General features: G+C 40.8%; 1 long non-coding RNA gene across 1 annotated transcript in view; it reads right to left on the bottom strand.

The window, feature by feature from the left end:
- Nucleotides 1–21,578, bottom strand: part of LOC147032225 (uncharacterized) — a 54,357-nt gene that overhangs the window by 9,454 nt on the left and 23,325 nt on the right. The window lies entirely within an intron of this gene.

The raw sequence follows: 21,578 nt of genomic DNA, 5'->3' as shown, positions 1-21,578 counted from the left end.
ATAAACGCCCAGAGACACTAGCGTTCGTGGCTTCATTTAATTTCGCCATGTTCCATAACCTTGAGAATCTCTTCAGCTAAACCAAATTACAAAAATCAAGCTCCAGAATTGAACTTAGCAGCAGTTCCAACTGCCAGTAAAAGTGTTCAATTGTCTATTTTGGCAATGCTTGTGCTTTTCTGGATGCATTGGTTTATTGATGGAAATTGATAATTGCTTGCCAAGTCACTTGCCAAGCACCCTACAGTGGATAACGGTAGAGTTTGTGTCTCAATCAGGATGTACATTTGGCAGTTGCTTTACATTATGGTTGAGGTACGTGTGCAGCACACACGGACGTGGTACATATGGTTAGATTTGGATCTGTACAGATTCTCCGCGGGTGCGTGGGCATGCCATGTCTGTTACTGGTGCCGTGGTAGCAAAGTTTCATCCCGTATCTTATGGAGATTTTATCAGGTTTCCTTTGTCCTCATGACTGTTTCTAAAGCAATGTTATTGGGTGTGCTTTACAAAGGTTATATGTTTCTCTGTGAGTTTCAAAGCACAATACATTTGATAACAGCAGATTTCTGAGCTATTTGCCGTATGTTTTCGAAATTACCAAGCCAAATTTTTTTCAACCTGTCACACAGTTGTTTATAAAGATCAATGGTCGTGCATATCTCCTTGAAACATCTATATAAATGCAACGTTGTTTTTTTTTTGTTTATTGAAATTCCAGCAAAACAATGGTGAAAGCCACTCAAGGTTTTTGGGTTGTACACAGCACGTCCTGGAGTCAGCAATCACACTGATTCCAATCTGTCGATTCCCCAAAAATTGCCGATATTGGCCAAGCACTAAAACATATTTGTGTGTGTGTTGTTCATAAAGCATAACATTTTCTCTCTGCTAAGTCCACCCCCCCCCACTCCTCCCCCTCCACCACATCTCTCCCTCTTTTTCCCTCTTCTCTCTCTCACTTTCTCCCTCCCTCTCGGTCCCATCCTTACTCTGGTCAATTTTCCTCATAATACAGTGCAGCACCCTCCCACACATCTCTCTCTTTCTGTCTCTGTCTCTCTCCCTCTCTCCCTCCCACACATCTCTCTTTCTGTCTCTCTCCCTCTCTCTCTCCCCAGATGTGTCTGGGTGGTGATTATGTCCCGGATGCTGTTTTTCTCCAGACATGTCTGAATGATGTTTTTGTCTGGTCGGTGTTTGTCTCCGGAAATGTCCGGGCCATGTCTGTTTGTCTCTGAACGTATCCGGGTGGGGTTTGTCTCTGGACGGTGTTTATCTCTGGAAGTGTTCGGGTGGTGTTTATCTCTGGATGTTATTTATAGTATAACTGGTAGAAAATGGATTTCAGACATTATATTGTTTCCATCTTCACTGTTTTTCCATGCAGAACAATTTTTACGAAACAGTATGAATCGTAATTAACAATCCACCATACATCTGCCTTCCCTCCCCCCCCCACCCCTCCTCACTCTCTCTCCCACACCCCGACTCAATCCCCTTTCCCTCTTCTGTCTTCCTCCCCCTCTTTTTCTCCCCCACCTCACCCCCTGTAGAATTCCCGTCAGCGGGTGGTATTTGCTGGTATATGTCAGTAAAAACAACTAACACTGCTGTACTGACGAGCCACACCCTCTTGGTTTCATTCAAAACATACTGAAGCAAACATTTTGGAAGTAAACCCATTTGGTGGAAATGCAGCATTTTGGCAGATGACTGAAAGCTCTATTCTTTTGAAATGACAATATATATATATATATATATATATATATATATATATATATATATATATATATATATATATATATATATATATATATATATATATATATATATATATATATATATATATATATATATATATATATATATATACACATCTCTCTTCTTCCTCTTTCGGCTTGCTCCCGTTAGGGGTCGCCACAGCGGATCAACCGTCTCCATTTCGCTCTATCCTCCACATCTTCCATTGACACTCCAACCACCCGCATGTCCGCCCTCACCGCATCCATGAACCTCTTCTTGGGTCTTCCTCTTCTCCTCCTGCCTGGCGGCTCTATCTTCAACATCCTTCTCCCGATATACTCCGTTTCCCTCCTGTGCACATGTCCAAACCATCTCAATCTCGCCTCTCTCACTTTGTCTCCAAACCGTCCTACCTGCGCTGTCCCTCTAATGTACTCATTTCTTATCCTGTTCATCCTCGTCACTCCCAACGAGAATCGCAGCATCTTTAACTCTGCCACCTCCAGCTTGTTTGACCATGCCTCCTGAGCCACACAATATTTTTCATAAGCCATGCCCACTTTCCTACGCCACTCCACTTTCCTACGCCACTCCCACTTTTCCCTAAGCTCCGCCCACTTTCCTGAGCCCCTCATAAAAAATGACGGTAAACAGACACCCGATTTTTGAAGGACTACCATTTGAAAAATAAAACCTCAATAAAAAAAAATCGGCTCAAGTAAAATTTTCTAAATATCTCAAAGTGTTTAATTCCGAAGTCTCGTTTCTCTACATTCAAAACTGAAGGACAAGTATTGAAAATACTGTACGCGGTTTTTCGGCTGCTGCACAGCAACGGGTGGTTGCTTGGCAACGAAATTCAAATGTGCACATTCCCAAACAAATACTGCACATGTTGGCAAAGTTTCATCGAAATCGGTTTGCTGGTTCGTGCTGTGGAGCCTCGCGTTGCAGACACACATAAACACGCACACACACGCACACACACACACACACACACACCCGACAAAAAGGGATATCTCGCATATATAGCGAATCCAATATATACATATATACACACATATGTATATATATATATATATATATATATATATATATATATATATGTATATATATATATATATATATATATATATATATATATATATATATATATATATATATATATACACATCTGCATATAAACATATATATACATATATATATATATATATATATATACATATACATATATATACATATGCATATATATATATATATATATATATATATATATATATATATATATATATATATATATATATATATATATATATATATATATATATATATATATATATATATATATATATATATATACAGTGGGGAGAACAAGTATTTGATACACTGCCGATTTTGCAGGTTTTCCCACTTACAAAGCACATATAGGTCTGTAATTTTTATCAGAGGTACACTTCAACTGTGAAAGACGGAATCTAAAACAAAAATCCTGAAAATCACATTGTATGATCTTAAAATAATTAATTTGCATTTTATTGCATGAAATAAGTATTTGATCACCTACCAACCAGTAAGAATTCCAGCTCTCACAGACCTGTTAGTTTTGTCTTTAAGAAGCCCTCCCATTCTCCACTCATTACGTGTATTAACTACACCTGTTTGAACTCGTTATCTGCACAAAAGACAGCTGTCCACACTCAATCAGACTCCAACCACTCCACAATGGGCAAGACCAGAGAGCTGTCTAAGGACATCAGGGACAAAATTGTAGACTTGCACAAGGTTGGGATGGGCTACAGGACAATAGGCAAGCAGCTTGGTGAGAAGGCAGCAACTGTTGGCGTAATTATTAGAAAATGGAAGAACTTCAAGATAACAGTCAATCTCTCTTGGTCTGGGGCTCCATGCAAGATCTCACCTCGTGGAGCCTCAATGATCATGAGAAAGGTGAGGGATCAGCCCAGAACTACACGGCAGGACCTGGTCAATGACCCGTAGAGAGCTGGGAACACAGTATCAAAGAAAACCATAATTAAAATTAAAATGGATTAAAATCCTGCAGCGCACGCAAGGTCCCTCTGCTCAAGCCAGCGCATGTCCAGGCCCGTCTGAAGTTTGCCAATGACCATCTGGATGATCCAGAGGAGGAATGGGAGAAGGTCATGTGGTCTGATGAGACCAAAATAGAGCTTTTTGGTTTAAACTCCACTCGCCGTGTTTGGAGGAAGATTGAAGGATGAGTACAACCCCAAGAACACTATCCCAACCGTGAAGCATGGAGGTGGAAACATCACTCTTTGGGGATGCTTTTCTGCAAAGGGGACAGGACGACTGCACCGTATTGAGGGGAGGATGGATGGGGCCATGTATCGTGAGATCTTGGCCAACAACCTCCTTCCCTCAACAAGACCATTGAAGATGGGGCGTGGCTGGGTCTTCCAGCATGACAACGACCCGAAACACACAGCCAGGGCAACTAAACACACAGCCAGGGCAAAGAAGGTCATGTGGTCTGATGAGACCAAAATAGAGCTTTTTGGTTTAAACTCCACTCGCCGTGTTTGGAGGAAGATTGAAGGATGAGTACAACCCCAAGAACACTATCCCAACCGTGAAGCATGGAGGTGGAAACATCACTCTTTGGGGATGCTTTTCTGCAAAGGGGACAGGACGACTGCACCGTATTGAGGGGAGGATGGATGGGGCCATGTATCGTGAGATCTTGGCCAACAACCTCCTTCCCTCAACAAGACCATTGAAGATGGGGCGTGGCTGGGTCTTCCAGCATGACAACGACCCGAAACACACAGCCAGGGCAACTAAGGAGTGGCTCCGTAAGAAGCATCTCAAGGTCCTGGACTGGCCGAGCGAGTCTCCAGACCTGAACCCAATAGAAAATCTTTGGAGGGAGCTGAAAGTCTGTGTTGCCCAGCGACAGCCCCGAAACCTGAAGAATCTGGAGAAGATCTGTATGGAGGAGTGGGCCAAAATCCCTGCTCTGGTCTGTGCAAACTTGGTTAAGAACTATAGGAAACGTCTGATCTCTGTAATTGCAAACAAAGGTTTCTGTACTAAATATTAAGTTCTGTTTTTCTGATGAATCAAATACTTATTTCATGCAATAAAATGCAAAATAATTATTTTAAAATCATACAATGTGATTTTCAGGATTTTTGTTTTAGATTCCGCCTTTCACAGTTGGTGTACCTATGGTAAAAATTACAGACCTCTATGTGCTTTGTAAGTGGGAAAATCTGCAAAATCGGCAGTGTGTCAAATACTTGTTCTCCCCACTGTATATACAGTAGACTAGGCGTAAGTCGTCACCATCGGGACTGAGAAAAAAGTGACGACTTAGACATGTGACGACTTACGCGTATGCGAACATTCATGACGACTGTGGGGTGAAGGATGAAGTCGCGCGTGGCCTGGACACGTACGTGTGAGAGGGCGCAGCAATCTCTAAGCCGGCTATTGTACCAAAAGGGAAACACAATCCTCGGGGCATAGGTGGGGGTTCATTGGTTAGTTGGAAAGTGATCAAGCAAATTTGGAATTCATGAATCACTTTATCAAAAGTAAAGACAATGAACAACTGTAAGACAACTCGTATACCATCAGTGATGGTTTTGACCATCGACAAATGTGGAATGAATGGCTGTTCAAATTCATTCATTGGAATGAATGTAGAATGACTTTTCATATGGAATGAAAACTCATAAACCATCGACAGATTACATGATACACAGTCATCGTAATGATGACCACTCAATACCTATGTGAAAGTGAGTGCGGTGATGTACAAAACAAGCCAATATAAAATCATGATTGGACTTCAATACGAAGCTCGATCGATCCTTTACTCCTTCGCCAGAGGCTGCATTGTGCAGCCTGTCTACCTCTTCAGATGCATGTGGGACGGCGCGCTGACTGAGCTGAATGCAGCGCAGTTATAAATAGCCCGCGCATCACGATTCCATGAAATCGGGCTTCTCATGAGGCAGCAGTTCCATGTGACGAGTTAGGCGTGGTCATTTACTTGAGTTTGCATTATGCGGGAACGGACATCTGATGACTTAGACGAAGTGACGACTTAGAGATGACGACTTACAGACTTTATTCAAAGTCTGTAAGTCGATTTAACATTAGATAAATTCAGGACTTTTTGACGCTGCCGACTTCGGCTAAGGGACGAGTTACATGCTGCCGACTTACTCCTTGTCTACTGTATATATATATATATATATATATATATATATATATATATATATATATATATATATATATATATATATATATATATATATATATATATATATATATATATATATATATATATATATATATATATATATATATATATATATATATATATATATATATATATATATATATATATATATATATATATATATATATATATATATATATACATATATATATATATATATATATATATATATATATATATATATATATATACATATATACATATATATATATATATATATATATATATATATATATATATATATATATATATATATATATATATATATATATATATATATATATATATATATATATATATATATATATATATATATATATATATATATATATATATATATACACAGTGGGGAGAACAAGTATTTGATACACTGCCGATTTTGCAGGTTTTCCCACTGACAAAGCACGTAGAGGTCTGTAATTTTTATCATAGGTACACTTCAACTGTGAAAGACGGAATCTAAAACAAAAATCCTGAAAATCACATTGTATGATTTTTAAATGATTAATTTGCATTTTATGGCATGAAATAAGTATTTGATACATCAGAAAAACAGAACTTAATATTTGGTACAGAAACCTTTGTTTGCAATTACAGAGATCAGACATTTCCTATAGTTCTTAACCAGGTTTGCACAGACTGCAGCAGGGATTTTGGCCTATTCCTCCATACAGATCTTCTCCAGATCCTTCAGGTTTCGGGGCTGTTGCTGGGCAACACAGACTTTCAGCTCCCTCCAAAGATTTTCTATTGGGTTCAGGTCTGGAGACTGGCTAGGCCACTCCAGGACCTTGAGATGCTTCTTACGGAGCCACTCCTTAGTTGCCCTGGCTGTGTGTTTCAGGTCGTTGTCATGCTGGAAGACCCAGCCACGCCCCATCTTCAATGCTCTTGTTGAGGGAAGGAGGTTCTTGGCCAAGATCTCGCGATACATGGCCCCATCCATCCTCCCCTCAATACGGTGCAGTCGTCCTGTCCCCTTTGCAGAAAAGCATCCCCAAAGAATGATGTTTCCACCTCCATGCTTCAAGGTTGGGATTGTGTTCTTGGGGTTGTACTCATCCTTCTTCTTCCTCCAAACACGGCGAGTGGAGTTCAAACCAAAAAGCTCTATTTTGGTCTCATCAGACCACATGACCTTCTCCCATTCCTCCTCTGGATCATCCAGATGGTCATTGGCAAACTTCAGGCGGGCCTGGACATGCAGAGGGACGTTGCGTGCGCTGCAGGATTTTAACCCATGACGGCGTTGTGTGTTACTTATGGTTTTCTTTGATACTGTGGTCCCAGCTCTCTTCAGGTCATTGACCAGGTCCTGCCGTGTAGTTCTGGGCTGATCCCTCACCTTTCTCATGATCATTGAGGCTCCACGAGGGGAGATCTTGCATGGAGCCCCAGACCGAGGGAGATTGACTGTTATCTTGAACTTCTTCCATTTTCTAATAATTACGCCAACAGTTGTTGCCTTCTCACCAAGCTGCTTGCCTTTTGTCCTGAAGCCCATCCCAGCCTTGTGCAAGTCTACAATTTTGTCCCTGATGTCCTTAGACAGCTCTCTGGTCTTGCCCATTGTGGAAAGGTTGGAGTCTGATTGATTGAATGTGGACAGCTCTCTTTTATGCAGATAACGAGTTCAAACAGGTGCAGTTAAGACAGGTAATGAGTGGAGAATGGGAGGGCTTCTTAAAGACAAAACTAACAGGTCTGTGAGAGCTGGAATTCTTACTGGTTGGTAGGTGATCAATACTTATTTCATGCAATAAAATGCAAATTAATAATTTAAGAATCATACAATGTGATTTTCAGGATTTTTGTTTTCGATTCCGTCTTTCACAGTTGAAGTGTACCTCTGATAAAAATTACAGACCTCTACGTGCTTTGTCAGTGGGAAAACCTGCAAAATCGGCAGTGTATCAAATACTTGTTCTCCCCACTGTATATATATATATATATATATATATATATATATATATATATATATATATATATATATATATATATATATATATATATATATATATATATATATATATATATATATATATATATACATACATATAAACCGTAAATACATATATATCAGTTGGAAACTCACTTTGGCCTCAATCATCGAGGTCCAGACGACCAAGCAGCTATTTATTTATTACATTTACAAAATGGTGATATTTCCAAACACCCCTTCCTTCAACACCTTTGTGGCATTGTTCTCACTGATGTGGGTTTGATTCTCATGGCTGCTCAGTGGAAATTTCTGCACTCAGCAAAGGAGTGTTGACCTCCTCAGAATTGCTTTTTTGAGTAAGTTTGCAAGCTCACAATAGCCAGTGAGATTCATTCTCCACTTGTCCTGAATGGCCCATGGATCTCCACCATGAACACCACCACCCTCCCCTTCCCTGTGCATTCTCCATCATATCTATCTTCGGCTGATCTTCTCCCAATCTTACTCCATTTGTTTGCACTCTTCTCACCTCCATCCTCCCCTTTTCCCGTTTTTATTTTTACTCAAATTACCCCTTAACCTCCAGTAAATAAGCAATTAATATATGGCCCCTAACGGTGGTAACGGGCTGGCAGGATGTCCAAAAGACCAAGAGGTACGCATGCTCGCTCTAAGCTGTCGAGCTTGAGTTCGAATTCTGACCCAGCTATGAATTGTCATCCTGGTCTTTCATAAGCAGGGTGATTCATCGATGTGTGTACAGTCCCTCGGATGGACGTTAAACTGGGCTCCCCATCCCATCTGCTGGCATTTGTTGGTTGATATTAAATACTCCATGATGTCTTTGTGAAGAGTAGGCGAGCTTTCGCCAGCAACATGGCCAAATTCCTACCCTAACTACTGCTGGGAAGGTAGTGGCAAAGAACCCAGTATAACCATTGCTCAGGGAACTGCTTCGGTGGTACCGACGCGACATGAAGAATATGGTACATCAGATTGTTTGTGGAATGGTGTTCCCAATTCTGATATGAGTAAGGTAGAGGTGATTGGAGAGTGGAGAGAGTTGGCCGAGGACAGAGGCGGGTGGAGGAGTATCGTGGTCAAGGCAGGGCAGAAGATTGGTGCTATCAGACCTCATCCTTTATTGAGAGGAGAGAGAGGAAAGAGAGGGCACGAGAGAGCACGAGCAGTGGTAACGAACCTAGAAATAACTTCTCAGGTTGCCAACCCATACAATTTGAGCAACAGGCAGGGATTTGTAATTCCTAGTTCTACCATGGGATATTTAACCTTCAGATGTAAATTCAAGCAGGCATGACCATCCCTGCCTGCAATTATTTGACATGCCTTTCTCAGTAATGCGTTAACTTCAAACAAATCCTCCTTTCCTCCCACAATCTCCATCTCTATACCTTTCCCTCCAAACACACTTATTCCTTTCTTTTTTCCATCGCTGAGGATTCATTATCACGGGCAGAACGAGCAGAATTCTCTGGGGATGAGGACAAAAATGGAAAATTAAATTCTTCAAATCAAAAATTGCAGTGTTCTCTTGCAATTATCAGATGGACTGTCGCTCACGCGGGCACGGTGGAATCGAGCTTTGCGCGTGTCAGGTGAAATACCTGTCATGGTGTTGTTTGTGGAATGGTGTTCCTAATACCGAGCTGGGGTGCAAATACAACAAGCGAGCTTGCACAACTTGCATTAGTCCAAGCCGAGCAATTTATCAATCTCAATGCGCAAGGCTCGTCTGCTTCCAAGGTTACTTAGCAGATTCCAGCTCTACGCAATGATTTATGGGCGAGGAGATGAACTCGAGAGACGAAACACCTTATGAATATTTATCGGATTTTTTTTTTCCTATTTGGGTGTGATGGGGGCGGGGGTTGATGGATCTTCGGTAAATACCTGCTGTTTCGGTCTCATTGGACGGAATGCTTATGCAAATACATCGGTCAATGTTAGAACATGCTTGAGTGCCTTGAGGGCTTTGTCAACAACTATGGAGCTTGCAGCTGCTTGGAGTTCGTGGTCAGGTGGATGTACATCACTGTGATTGTTCAGAGACCTTGTGCTGGCCCAATTCATATCATATTGTTGTTGAAAAACAACATTATAGCAAGGAAAAGACAATTACAATGTTTTTTTTAAAAAAAATTTACATGACCTTACTTTGTAATACTGGACCTTATTTATTTATTTATTTTCTTTGTATACAAGGCCAAGGCTCATGGAAGAGCTAGAACACAGAGCAGATCAGGACCAACACAACAAAAGGAACAGCAGAGATGGGGGGAAATGCCACCAGCAGAGCCGAGGGACAAAATGGACATAGACGGACAAATAAGGAAACGGGTAAAAATGAGGGGCTGGGAGGATGCATGGGGTGGACAAGATGTATACAGGAGCAAACTCTCAGGAAGGTAGTTTGCAAAGAGGGGGATGATCTAATATGGTGGTGAACAGACTTGCCAAGTGATATAAAGGTGCATTGCTTGGTATAGTTATTAAGATAACTCTTTGGAACGACACAAGGAACCACTTTATTATGAATGTAAATTTTAGGAAATTATGGACAGCTCCTCGAGTTCCCTTTCCTCCCCCTTCTTGTATCTCCTCTCTTTCTCCCCCTTGTTTTTATTTTCTTACATTCCTTGCACACTGCTCCTCTCCTTTCTCACTATTATAATTTATCAAAATAATTCCTTCTCTTGCTATTTAAAATTTTATTATTCTCAATTTACCTGCTGCCCTCACAAGCTTATGTAATAGACAGATAGTACAAAACAAGATTGTTGATGAACGATGAAAACACTTTTTACTCGTCATTTGACTCCATGCATCTACGACTTGGCAAGTCTGCTGGTGACATAGCAGTTAAAGCATTGGCTGAAATGAACAGGACGTTGATTGATGTATGCTTACTGCCATGGGAAGCATGAAACTGACGTTTCTGGCATTGACCCTTCGTCAGAGCAAAGGAGAGGAATGGTTAACACTCAAAACGTCAGCTTCTTGCTTTCAATGGTGGTTAGCATATCTCAATAAACACAGATCGACAGTAGCCTTCAGCAGCAAGAACATTTATTCATTTTAACGGCTAAAGTAGTTGGCTTAGGATATTAAAGTCCTGAGTTCAAATCCCAGCCTTATGCCAAAATAAAATTGAATGGGTCAACTCAGCTTGTAAGCTTGTCCTCCTTTGAGATTGCATGAATGAATACCAGCTTCCTCAGGATAAGAGTTCAATCAGACTTGGTTATGGGGATAGCATAACTCCCGCCTCGCATAACTGCAGCACTGACACCCCTCCCCTGAGCATAACTTCAGTGGTATCGCAGTGACATCCCTCCCCCCAGGCAAAACTACAGTGGTATAGCAGTGACACCCCTCTCCACAGGCACAACTACAGTGGCATCGCAGAGACGTCCCTCCCCCCCTTCCCAAAGTGGTACAAGTCAGTGAAAGAGAAGCCTTCCGCAGTCGCTTCGACTTTGGTAGACACCTTACGTCACCTACAACTTTGCAGTTGCCATCAGTCAAGGTCACTGAAATCTATGTATCCCATTACAATGATTTATGTAGAAAATATCTCTTGGAAATTTCACAGACCAACACTGTACTAAGGACCATTGTTCAACATAAATTTGAAAAAACATAATTAATGAAAAGCCATTTTAGGAGCCATTTTGGATTTAATCTCCTCATCAGCAAAAGACAAACTGTTGTTGATCACAGCACATCATGCTGGTTCATCATTTGATGATGCACAACAACAACTTTCTGGAGAGGATAGTAATGTTGTATACAATCAGACACTTATCATCAAGCACGATTTAGAGGATAGTAACGGTATCTACAATCAGACAGTTATCATCCCAAGCATGATTTAGAGGATAGTAACGGTATCTACAATCAGACAGTTATCATCCCAAGCACGATTTAGAGGATTTGTTGTCTACAATCAGACACATCATCAAACACTATTTTATAGCTTGAGAGTAAAACTTCTGATTTGTTTTACGGAGCACTGGGAAGAAATACCGTATCTAACATCTGTACTGCGACAAGTATCCTTGCAGGGGAGGGGTTAAGGTATGGAGTGTGGTAGACATTGATGTCGTGGTGAGCTACAAGTCCCACAAGCTACACCCTGAACCCAAACCCTTGCCTGCTTCCTGAACCTGATTTGAATATAGAAGTTGTAAAATAGCACAAGTTAAAGTGAGATATGCTTTTCCATTTATACACGACGCTCCCATGAGGCAGCAGGGCTGGTGCTCCATGTAACACGTGCTTAATTCTTTTTCCCGCTGTTTATTGTGTGCGATGTCCCGGCAGGAACAGTACCACAAATAATCCCAGAAACCATGTAGAGTCCATTGGCCAGCAACCAGCATCCTCACATACAGTGGGCAGGAACTGGCCATTAAATTATATTAAAACACGAATTCCATATAAACATCTATATATATATATATATATATATATATATATATATATATATATATATATATATATATATATATATATATATATATATATATATATATATATATATATATATATATATATATATATATATATATATATATATATGTATATATATATATATATATATATATATACATATACATATATATACATATATATACATATACATATATATATATATATATATATACATATATATACATATACATATATATACATATACATATATATACATATACATATATATATATATACATATATATATATATATATATATATATATATATATATATATATATATATATATATATATATATATATATATATATATATATATATATATATATATATATATATATATATATATATATATATATATATATATATATATATATATATATATATATATATACATATATATATATATATATACATATATATATATATATATATATATATATATATATATATATATATATATATATATCTTCTCCTTCTTCTTTCGGCTGCTCCCGTTAGGGGTCGCCACAGCGGATCATCCGTATGATGCGCATAGTGATTTGGCACATGTTTTATGCCGGATGCCCTTCCTGACGCATCCCTGGTCGTCTCTTACGGCACAGGGATAATATATATATATATATATATATATATATATATACATATATGTGTATATATATATATATATATATATATGTATATATATATATATATATATATATATATATATATATATATATATATATATATATATATATATATATATATATATATATATATATATAGCCTGGTGTTGGCGCAGTGGTTAGAGCAGTGGCTTGGGATCCAAAAGGTCCTGAGTTCAAGCCCCGTTGGGCCACTGAATTAATACACCAGGGGGTTGACTCAGCCTGTCATCCTTCCGAGGTTGGCGAAATGAGTACCAATGTACTGGGCCGGTGTATACCCCGGTTAAAATAGGTGTACCATATCCCTGTGTCGTAAGAGGCGACCAGGGTTGTGTCAGGAAGGGCATCCGGCGTAAAACATGTGTCAAATCACTATGCAGATAATACGGATGATCCGCTGTGGCGACCCCTAACGGGAGCAGCCAAAAGAAGAAGAAGAAGATGTATATATACATCTATATACAAATATACATATATATATATATATATATATATATATACATATATATATATATACATATATATATATATATATATATATACATACATATATATATATATATATATATATATATATATATATATATATATATATATATATATACATATATATATATATATATATATATATATATATATATACATACATATATATATATATATATATATATATATATATACATACACACACACACACAGGTAAACAAACTTGATATATGCTGCATATGGGGGAAAAATACACCCCCAGACCAGGAATCAAGCCCAGGTCCTCTGGTGAACTGTATCAGTACTCTGCTATCTGAGCAACCCACAGGCTAAACACATAATTCTCCCACATGTGGAGATGCCACTATCCTTCTGCCGCTGCTTCCGGGATACTCAGTGCCACCCATCAGAGCAGCGACGGCTTGTCTACAAGAGGGTTGTTAGCGCAAATGACATGGTGAAAAGGTTAGAGAGAGAGGATGGGAAAGAGCGGCAGAGCAGGATTTTATTACATGCGAGCCGTTTCCATCCGGTCCAGTTGCAGAGTTAGATTTGAGAGTTGTCAGAAATTTTTCCACTTTCTGAGGTGCAAGAGACAGAATTCAGGAGCAGTTGAGCCCACAGGGAAGGATGGGTTCAGAGAGGAGAGAGGAGAGAGGAGAGAGGAGAGAGGAGAGAGGAGAGAGGAGAGAGGAGAGAGGAGAGAGGAGAGAGGAGAGAGGGAGAGAGAGCACAAGAGAGCACAAGAGAGCACGAGCAGTGATAACGAACCTAGAAATAACTCTTCAGGGTTGCCAACCCTGAAATAACTTTTCAGGGTTAAAAAGCCTTTTCAGGGTTTTTCAGGGTTTCAGGGAGAGATATGTAGAGAGACAGAGATATAGAGAGATAGAGGACACAAGATTTATGAAGCAAACACAAAATTGAAGCATTCATCCTCCTCATGAGCAGAATCGGCTGTGGTGTCATTTGAAGAGAGGGAACAGATGAAAGAGGAGCATACACCAGAGACAGACTTATTAAGGCACCAACAGGCTTTAGAGTAGGAAAACAAGTTTGAGAGTTCATTTTTTAAGTTGGAATGTTGTTGTTTTCTGACTTCCCCGAAAGTGGTCATACACTTGTTGGGGACTTTTAGGAATGATCGTGAACTTTGCATAACATGCACGATGGCAACCACACCGCGCTATGCGCCACCATATTTGGCAGAATTCCAAAGTTATTCTGCCCTCAGGGATTGAATGCTAATCCTCCAATCTTATTCCTATAGTTATTCTGCCTTCAGGGCACGAATATTTTTCCCAGTTCTGCTAAATGGGTTTTCAAAAGTGACACAAAGGCGATTTTCATTCTACAGTGTTCAAGTACATAATTCAATTGAAATAAAAAAATGTTTTAAAGATGGTAGAAAATCATATTTTCGGAAGCTTATCGATGTTGATGCAAAGTATTTTACACCACCTTATTACCACCACCGAAGGAGAGGGGTATTGCATGTTGGGTCCGTTTGTTACTTGGCGAAAAAAAATTTTCTTCCAAGTATCTGTCTGTTGTGTTTGTCTGTCTGTTCGTCTGTTTGTCACACGATTTTTTGGCCACAGTTTTCAAGCAACCGTTCTGAATTTTTTTTTGTGCAGGTCACCGGCCAATGACAGCAATGCTTAATATTTGTTTTGATCCGAATCCGGATCCGGATCTGAGAATTTTTTAGGTGGTTCATCACCATTGAGAGATCGGGTCAAAAACGATATATAGCACAATATCTCAAAAGGTTAAGGATGGGTTCACACAAAACTTGGTAGACAGTTTGGGAGTGTCACGAGGAAGAATCCCTTCAATTTTGATGAAGATCCGAATCCAGATCTGGATACCAGATTTATTTAATTTTAACTGATTATTCACCATTGAGAGATGGGGGCTAAAAACGACATTGCATGATATCTCAAAAAGTTGTGGACGGATTCGAATAAAACTTGATCGACAGGTCGGGTGTACGACATGCACAAATTGCTGCGATTTTGATGAAGATCTGAATCCGGATGCAAATTCGAGAAGTTTTTCAATTGATTCTTCACCATTAAGAAATGGAGCCAAACACTATATATAGCACAATCTCTCAAAAGGTTATGGATGGATTGCGTAGAAACTTTGTGGACTGGTTGGATGTGCGAAAAGGACCAATGGATTCAATTTTGGTGACGATTCGAATCCCGATCCAGATATGAGAATTCATTTTAGTGATTCTTCACCATTGAGAGATAGGGCCACAAACTATGTATAGCATATCTGTAAAAGTTGTGGACGATTTGTGACAAAACAAGGAGGAAGAGTTGGTTAGGTGACAAGAACAAGCCGATTCAATTTTGATTATGGTCCGGATTCAGATGTGACCTGTCAGTGGGATACAAAATTTAAACTGTTCAGCCTGGTGGTGGTATCTGCTCCACCGAGTGCCATTCCGTTTCACCAAGAGTCACTCCATGAGTGGTTTTTCATTTGTTTGTCTGTCTGTTTGTCCATACAGAACTTTAGTGTTTTTCCCCGCAATCGCTTGTCGGATTGAGACGAAATTTTCACCATAGGAGTAGAATGTTTTCATGTAGAATTCATGTAGAATGTTTTTTTTCATAATTATGACGACATCGTTCACGTGGTGTGGCAGACATTTTTTATTTTATTTTATTTTATTTTTGTATACCTTGGTCGAGGCTCGTATGAGAGCGAACACACAACTCAAAGTAAGGAGGCATGAGACAAGAGGGGCGGGAGTGGAAGGGACAAGACAGTGGGGGACAGACACATTAGGTGAACTGTGGAAGGGAGAGGGATGGGGATGGAACGGGGAACATGGCGAAGAGAAGATGGACATTTCAGGGACTTTCAGGAAGGAAAGCAGGGGAATTGAAGGAAGTGGGCTTGGGTGGATTATCGGGGGTAGAAAAGATCGAGGATTTGGATGGGGGAAGATAAGAGGTGGTGGTGAACAGCTGTTTTGAAAGCCTGGAGGGAAGAATGGGAAAGAATAGAGTGAGGAAGTTTATTCCAAAGGCGGGAAAAAAGAGGAATGAAAGAGTGAAGATGAGAAGTGATTCGTGATTTTGGTAGTTTTACCAGAAGGGGGTTGTTGGCGGACCTTGAGCGCCCTGTGGAAATGTGGTGGGGACAAATCGCAGAGAGAGCAGGGGGGGGCAAGGCTGGAGAGGAGTCGGTAGAAGACAGAAAGACCACCGACCAACCTGCGGTGATTGAGTGAGAGGCCCAAAGAACCAGCTTCATTGCGGGAGATGCCGATGATCTTAAATGCGCTGGTTTCGACAGCGTGAAGCCGAGAAAGGTGGGAGGCAGGAGCACCAGCCCACAGGGGAGAGCAGTACTCCATCAGGCTACGGACAAAAGCTTTGTAAGTGGTCAGGAGCTCAAGAGGGCCGAGGAAGGACTTAGCACGACGGAGGATTCGCAGTCGGCGACTGGCTTTTGAGGCGAGGCTGGAAATGTGACTTTCCCAGGAAAGGTTATGGCAGATAGTGAGACCCAGAAGCTTGAAAGAAAAGACTTCTTCCAGAGGATTGTTGAGAAAGTGGATGGGGGGGTTTTCTAAACGGTCCTTTCGAAGAGACATAGTGAGAGTGTGAGATTTGTCTGGATTGAAAGACATGTTCCACGTGTTGGACCAGTTTGTGATTTTATCCAGATCTGCAGTGAGCGAAGAAGCTGCTGCTTGCCGGTCTGAGGGATGACAGATGGTACGGCAGAGGGTGGAGTCGTCGGCAGAGAGAAATAGAGGATTTTCCAGAGAGTCCGAGAGATCATTGATGAAAACCAGAAAAAGAACAGGGCCCAGAACGCTACCTTGAGGAACTCCAGCCTGCACAGGAAGAGGGGATGAAAGAACTCCATTTAGGGCCACACGTTGACTGCGACAGGAGAGGAAGTCTGCGAGCCATGAGTGGAGATGGCCTTGAATACCATGGGAAGAGAGTTTGGTGAGTAGGGCAGGGTGCCAGACTGTGTCAAAAGCACATGATATGTCCAGGGATACGGCTCGGATTTCCTGTCTGGCATTGAGGACCTCCATCCATTGATGGGAGAGCAGAAGCAGCATATCCAGGGTAGAGTGACCTGGTCTGAAACCAAATTGATGATTGGAAATCAAGCCATTGGAGAAGAGGAAGGATTTCATATCTGAAGTGATGATGGATTCCATAACCTTGCTGATGATTGGGAGAAGGCTGATTGGTCTGTAGTTGCAGGGATCTGTTTTTGCACCTTTTTATGCAGGGCAGTGATGTTTGCAGATTTCCAAGCAGATGGCAGATGACCTTGGGCAAATGAGAGGGTGAATAGAACAGAGAGAGGGTGAGCAAGAGCAGAAGAGCAGGCTTTGAGGACACGTGGGCTGATGCCGTCTGGACCGGTTGCAGAATCTGACTTGAGGTTTGAAAGCAAGCTCTCCACCTTGTCAGGAGAAAAGGATACAGAGTCCAGGGACAGTTGGGTGCGACTGGGTAAAGTGGGTAGAGATAGTGATGGGTTTAGGACACAAGATTTAGCTGCAAACACCGAGTTTAGACATTCAGCTTTATCACGTGTGGAATCAGCAGTGCGGCCATTTGAGGTAAGGGAGGGGATGGAGGGGGAACATACACCAGAAACAGATTTGATTAGATGCCACCAGGTTTTTGAGGAGGGAGAGAGGTTTGATAGTTCAGACTTGAGATGAGAAAGATGTTGTTTTCTGGCTCTCCTGAGGGTAGATACACACTTGTTCCGAGCTTTGTGGAAAGAACTGAGATTGCCCTCAGTTGGGTTTGCTTTCCATGAGGCAAAGGCAAGTTGTTTCAGGACAACTGCCTCGCCACAAGCTTCAGTAAACCAAGGGCGGGAGGAAGGGTAAGACAACTGAACACGAGAGGGGATAAATCTGTGCATGAGGGAGAGCAAGTTTCTTTGAAAGAATTCCTAGGATGAGTTGATGTTTGAGAAAGTAGTGATAGGAGACCAGTCTGTAAGTTTGATGGCTGCTCGGAGACCCTGCCAGTCGGCTTGAGTGAAATGCCAGACTCGACGGCGGTGAGGTGGTTCTCTGATAACAGCCAGAGAGATGTCCACTTTAACAAGGACGTGGTCAGAAGAACCAATTGGAGCGAAGGAAGAGCAGCAGATATTGTCAGGGAAATTTGTCAAAATCAGATCCAGAAGAGATGGAGTACCATTGATTGAGATCCGGGTCGGGAAGTTGACCGATTGAGTCAGTCCCAATGAGTCGCAGAAAGCTTTTGCTGAGGTGCCATGGCAGGTGAGAGAGGTACCCACACCGAGCCAACTGGCATGATGACAATTGAAGTCACCACATAAGAGGAAGAGAGAGTTTGGATGAGAAGATAGAAGATGGTCCACGTTTTCGGATAGTGAGGTGTAGATGGAGTCATCACTGTTCGGTGGACGGTACAGTACACATATAAACATGAGGTGGGAGTGGAGGGGAAGCCGAAGCCAGAGGTATTCCTGGGGGTGTGGCGGAGTGAGAGCAGTGCATGGAGAGTGAGGAATAGAGTCTTTGATGAAGAGAGCAACACCTCCACCAGGACGAGGCTCAGGTCTGTCATACCGTAAGAGGGAGTAGCCAGGGAGAGATACTTGGGAGTCAGACACGTCTTGGGAGAGGAAAGTTTCTGTTAGGCAGATAATGTCTGGTTTGTCAGTGGCAACCTGTATGGAAAGATCTGAAAGGTTTGAGCGAAGGCCCCTGATATTTGAGGTCCACACTTTTAATGAAGAGGTAGGGGAGGAGGCTTTGGGTGCAGGAGGTGGAGGGGGAGGGGGAGGGTAGGACAAGGGACGAGGGGGGAGGTAAGGAGGGTTGCTGAAAGAGTGTGGGGTATTGCAGAATAGCGAGGGGAGGGGGCCGAATGAGGAGGAGAAAAGGCTCTGTGGTGCTGGGGGAGAGGGGGGACAAGAGACAAGGAAGAAGGCAGTTGAGGATTTGAGGAGGTGAGAGGGCAGTGGGGGAGGCAGGTTGGTGGATGAGAGGGGGAGGCAACTTAGAGAAGGAAGAGTGAGGGGGATGAAAGGTGGGAGAAAGGTGAGGGGGGAATTTTTGAGAGAGGTGAGAGGGAGGCTTGGAGGGAGAAGAGTGGGATGGTTGCTTTGAGAGTGAGAGTGAAGGGTGAGGGCGGTGAGTTGGCACTGAAGTTGGAAAAAAAGAATGGTTGATGGAAAGCGAACATCCATGGCAAACTGTGGTTTTTAAAAGTTTTAGGTCAGAGATGTGATTTAACACAATTCTTGATGGATGCAATGAAGGCGATTTCAGAGAATGGAGAGAAGAAGCGCTGTAATAGATCGATTTTTTGGGCAAGGAATGAAGGAGAGGTCGAAATGAGAGCAGTCTGTTAAAATAGCAGAAGAGTAGTGCATTGTGAAACAGTAAAGAGTACCACATGTGTGAGAGAGGAAGATGAAGCATTATAAGATCGTTTTTGTTGTTGATATTAATGTTTGAGAGAGTTCAACAGATTAGGTCATGGAAGTGTAGAAAAAAAAATCGAGGAAGAAGACGAGGAGGAAGTTAAGAGGAAGAAGAAGAAGCAGAATCAGGAGAAGGTGAGCGTGTTGTTGTTGTTGGGTATATATATATATATATATATATATATATATATATATATATATATATATATATATATATTTTTTTTTTTTTTTGAGATAAGAAAATTTTGGAAATTTTGGACATTTTGGAAAAAATGGAAAAAATTTGGACCACTGTATCACTGAAACCGCACCAAGGAAAAAATTGAATCTTAGCACACAGCATGTACTCCTCATGGAAAATAAGTGAATTTTATGACGTCATAGGTGTCTTCGTTATGACGTCACAATTGCATATGTAGAAAGCTAAATCTGATCAGTACGAAAAATTTTGAGAGTCATCTATGGATAAAATGGTGCACAGAAAAAAAATTCATGACGTCATCAGCCATGTGATTTGGCAGCCATATTTTTTTCAAAACAAAAAACCTTCAAAAATCTTCTCTGATGTGGCTGAACAGATCGATCTGGCTGAACTGAAACTTCATAAGTACGACTGCCTATCGATGAGGAACAAAAGGTTCACACGTTTAACATCATCAGTCATATTATTTGGCAGCCATCTTGGATTTACCTTGAAACCTATAAAAAAAATCTTCTTCTCCAGAACGGCTGGATAGATCGAGAGGAAACTTCACAAAAATGTTCCCCAACCCTTGGGTGTACAAGTGTGTTCAGGAATAATTGATAGGTCACATGGTTTGGCAGCCATATTAGATTGAAGAAAAATATTAAATAATGTTTTCTCTGGAACCGCTTCATCAATCAAAATGAAGTTTCACAATTATGATATAGTAGTGATGTTATAAATTTCAACTTAATTGGACACATGGCCTGACAGACAGAATCATTTGATTTTTTTTGATCTAGGTTCTTTTTTATGTTTTTTATTTTATTATTATTATTTTTTTGAATGAGGCTCGCTTGGCTGTGCCTGGATGGGTTTGAGGGTATAGGAGTAGCAGCCCAAATGTGAATCCTATCCAGGCTCCTCCTGATGACTTCATCTTTTCTTTTTGCTTGTTTGGGATCCTTCTGATTACTCCACTGCAGGACTGTACCTATTTGGTGTTCCATTTGATTTGAATTAATTTTAATCCCATTCTAAATTCAATTGAATAGTAATAAATGTCATGGGTCAGGGTCAGGTGTCCAATTGAAGTGGGACGTCTTGGTACTCGGTCATCACTGCCAGCAGTTATAAGTGGCAGTTCTAATTATGTCTCTTATTAATTACGTAACACCAGTACAGAAACACCACGCAAAATACACCACAAAAAACTACACAAACATCTCACAAAACAAATTCTGGCGAGGGTGTGCAATCTCACATTGATCTTTTTCTTGTTTGACATGTTAC

This window comes from Eptatretus burgeri, chromosome 2 (genome assembly GCF_056783735.1).
Source record: "Eptatretus burgeri isolate ZD-2024b chromosome 2, Ebu_testis_v1, whole genome shotgun sequence".
NCBI lineage: Eukaryota > Metazoa > Chordata > Myxini > Myxiniformes > Myxinidae > Eptatretus > Eptatretus burgeri.
The sequence above is the reverse complement of the archived record's forward strand: the minus strand, read 5'-3'. Positions and strand labels throughout refer to the sequence as shown.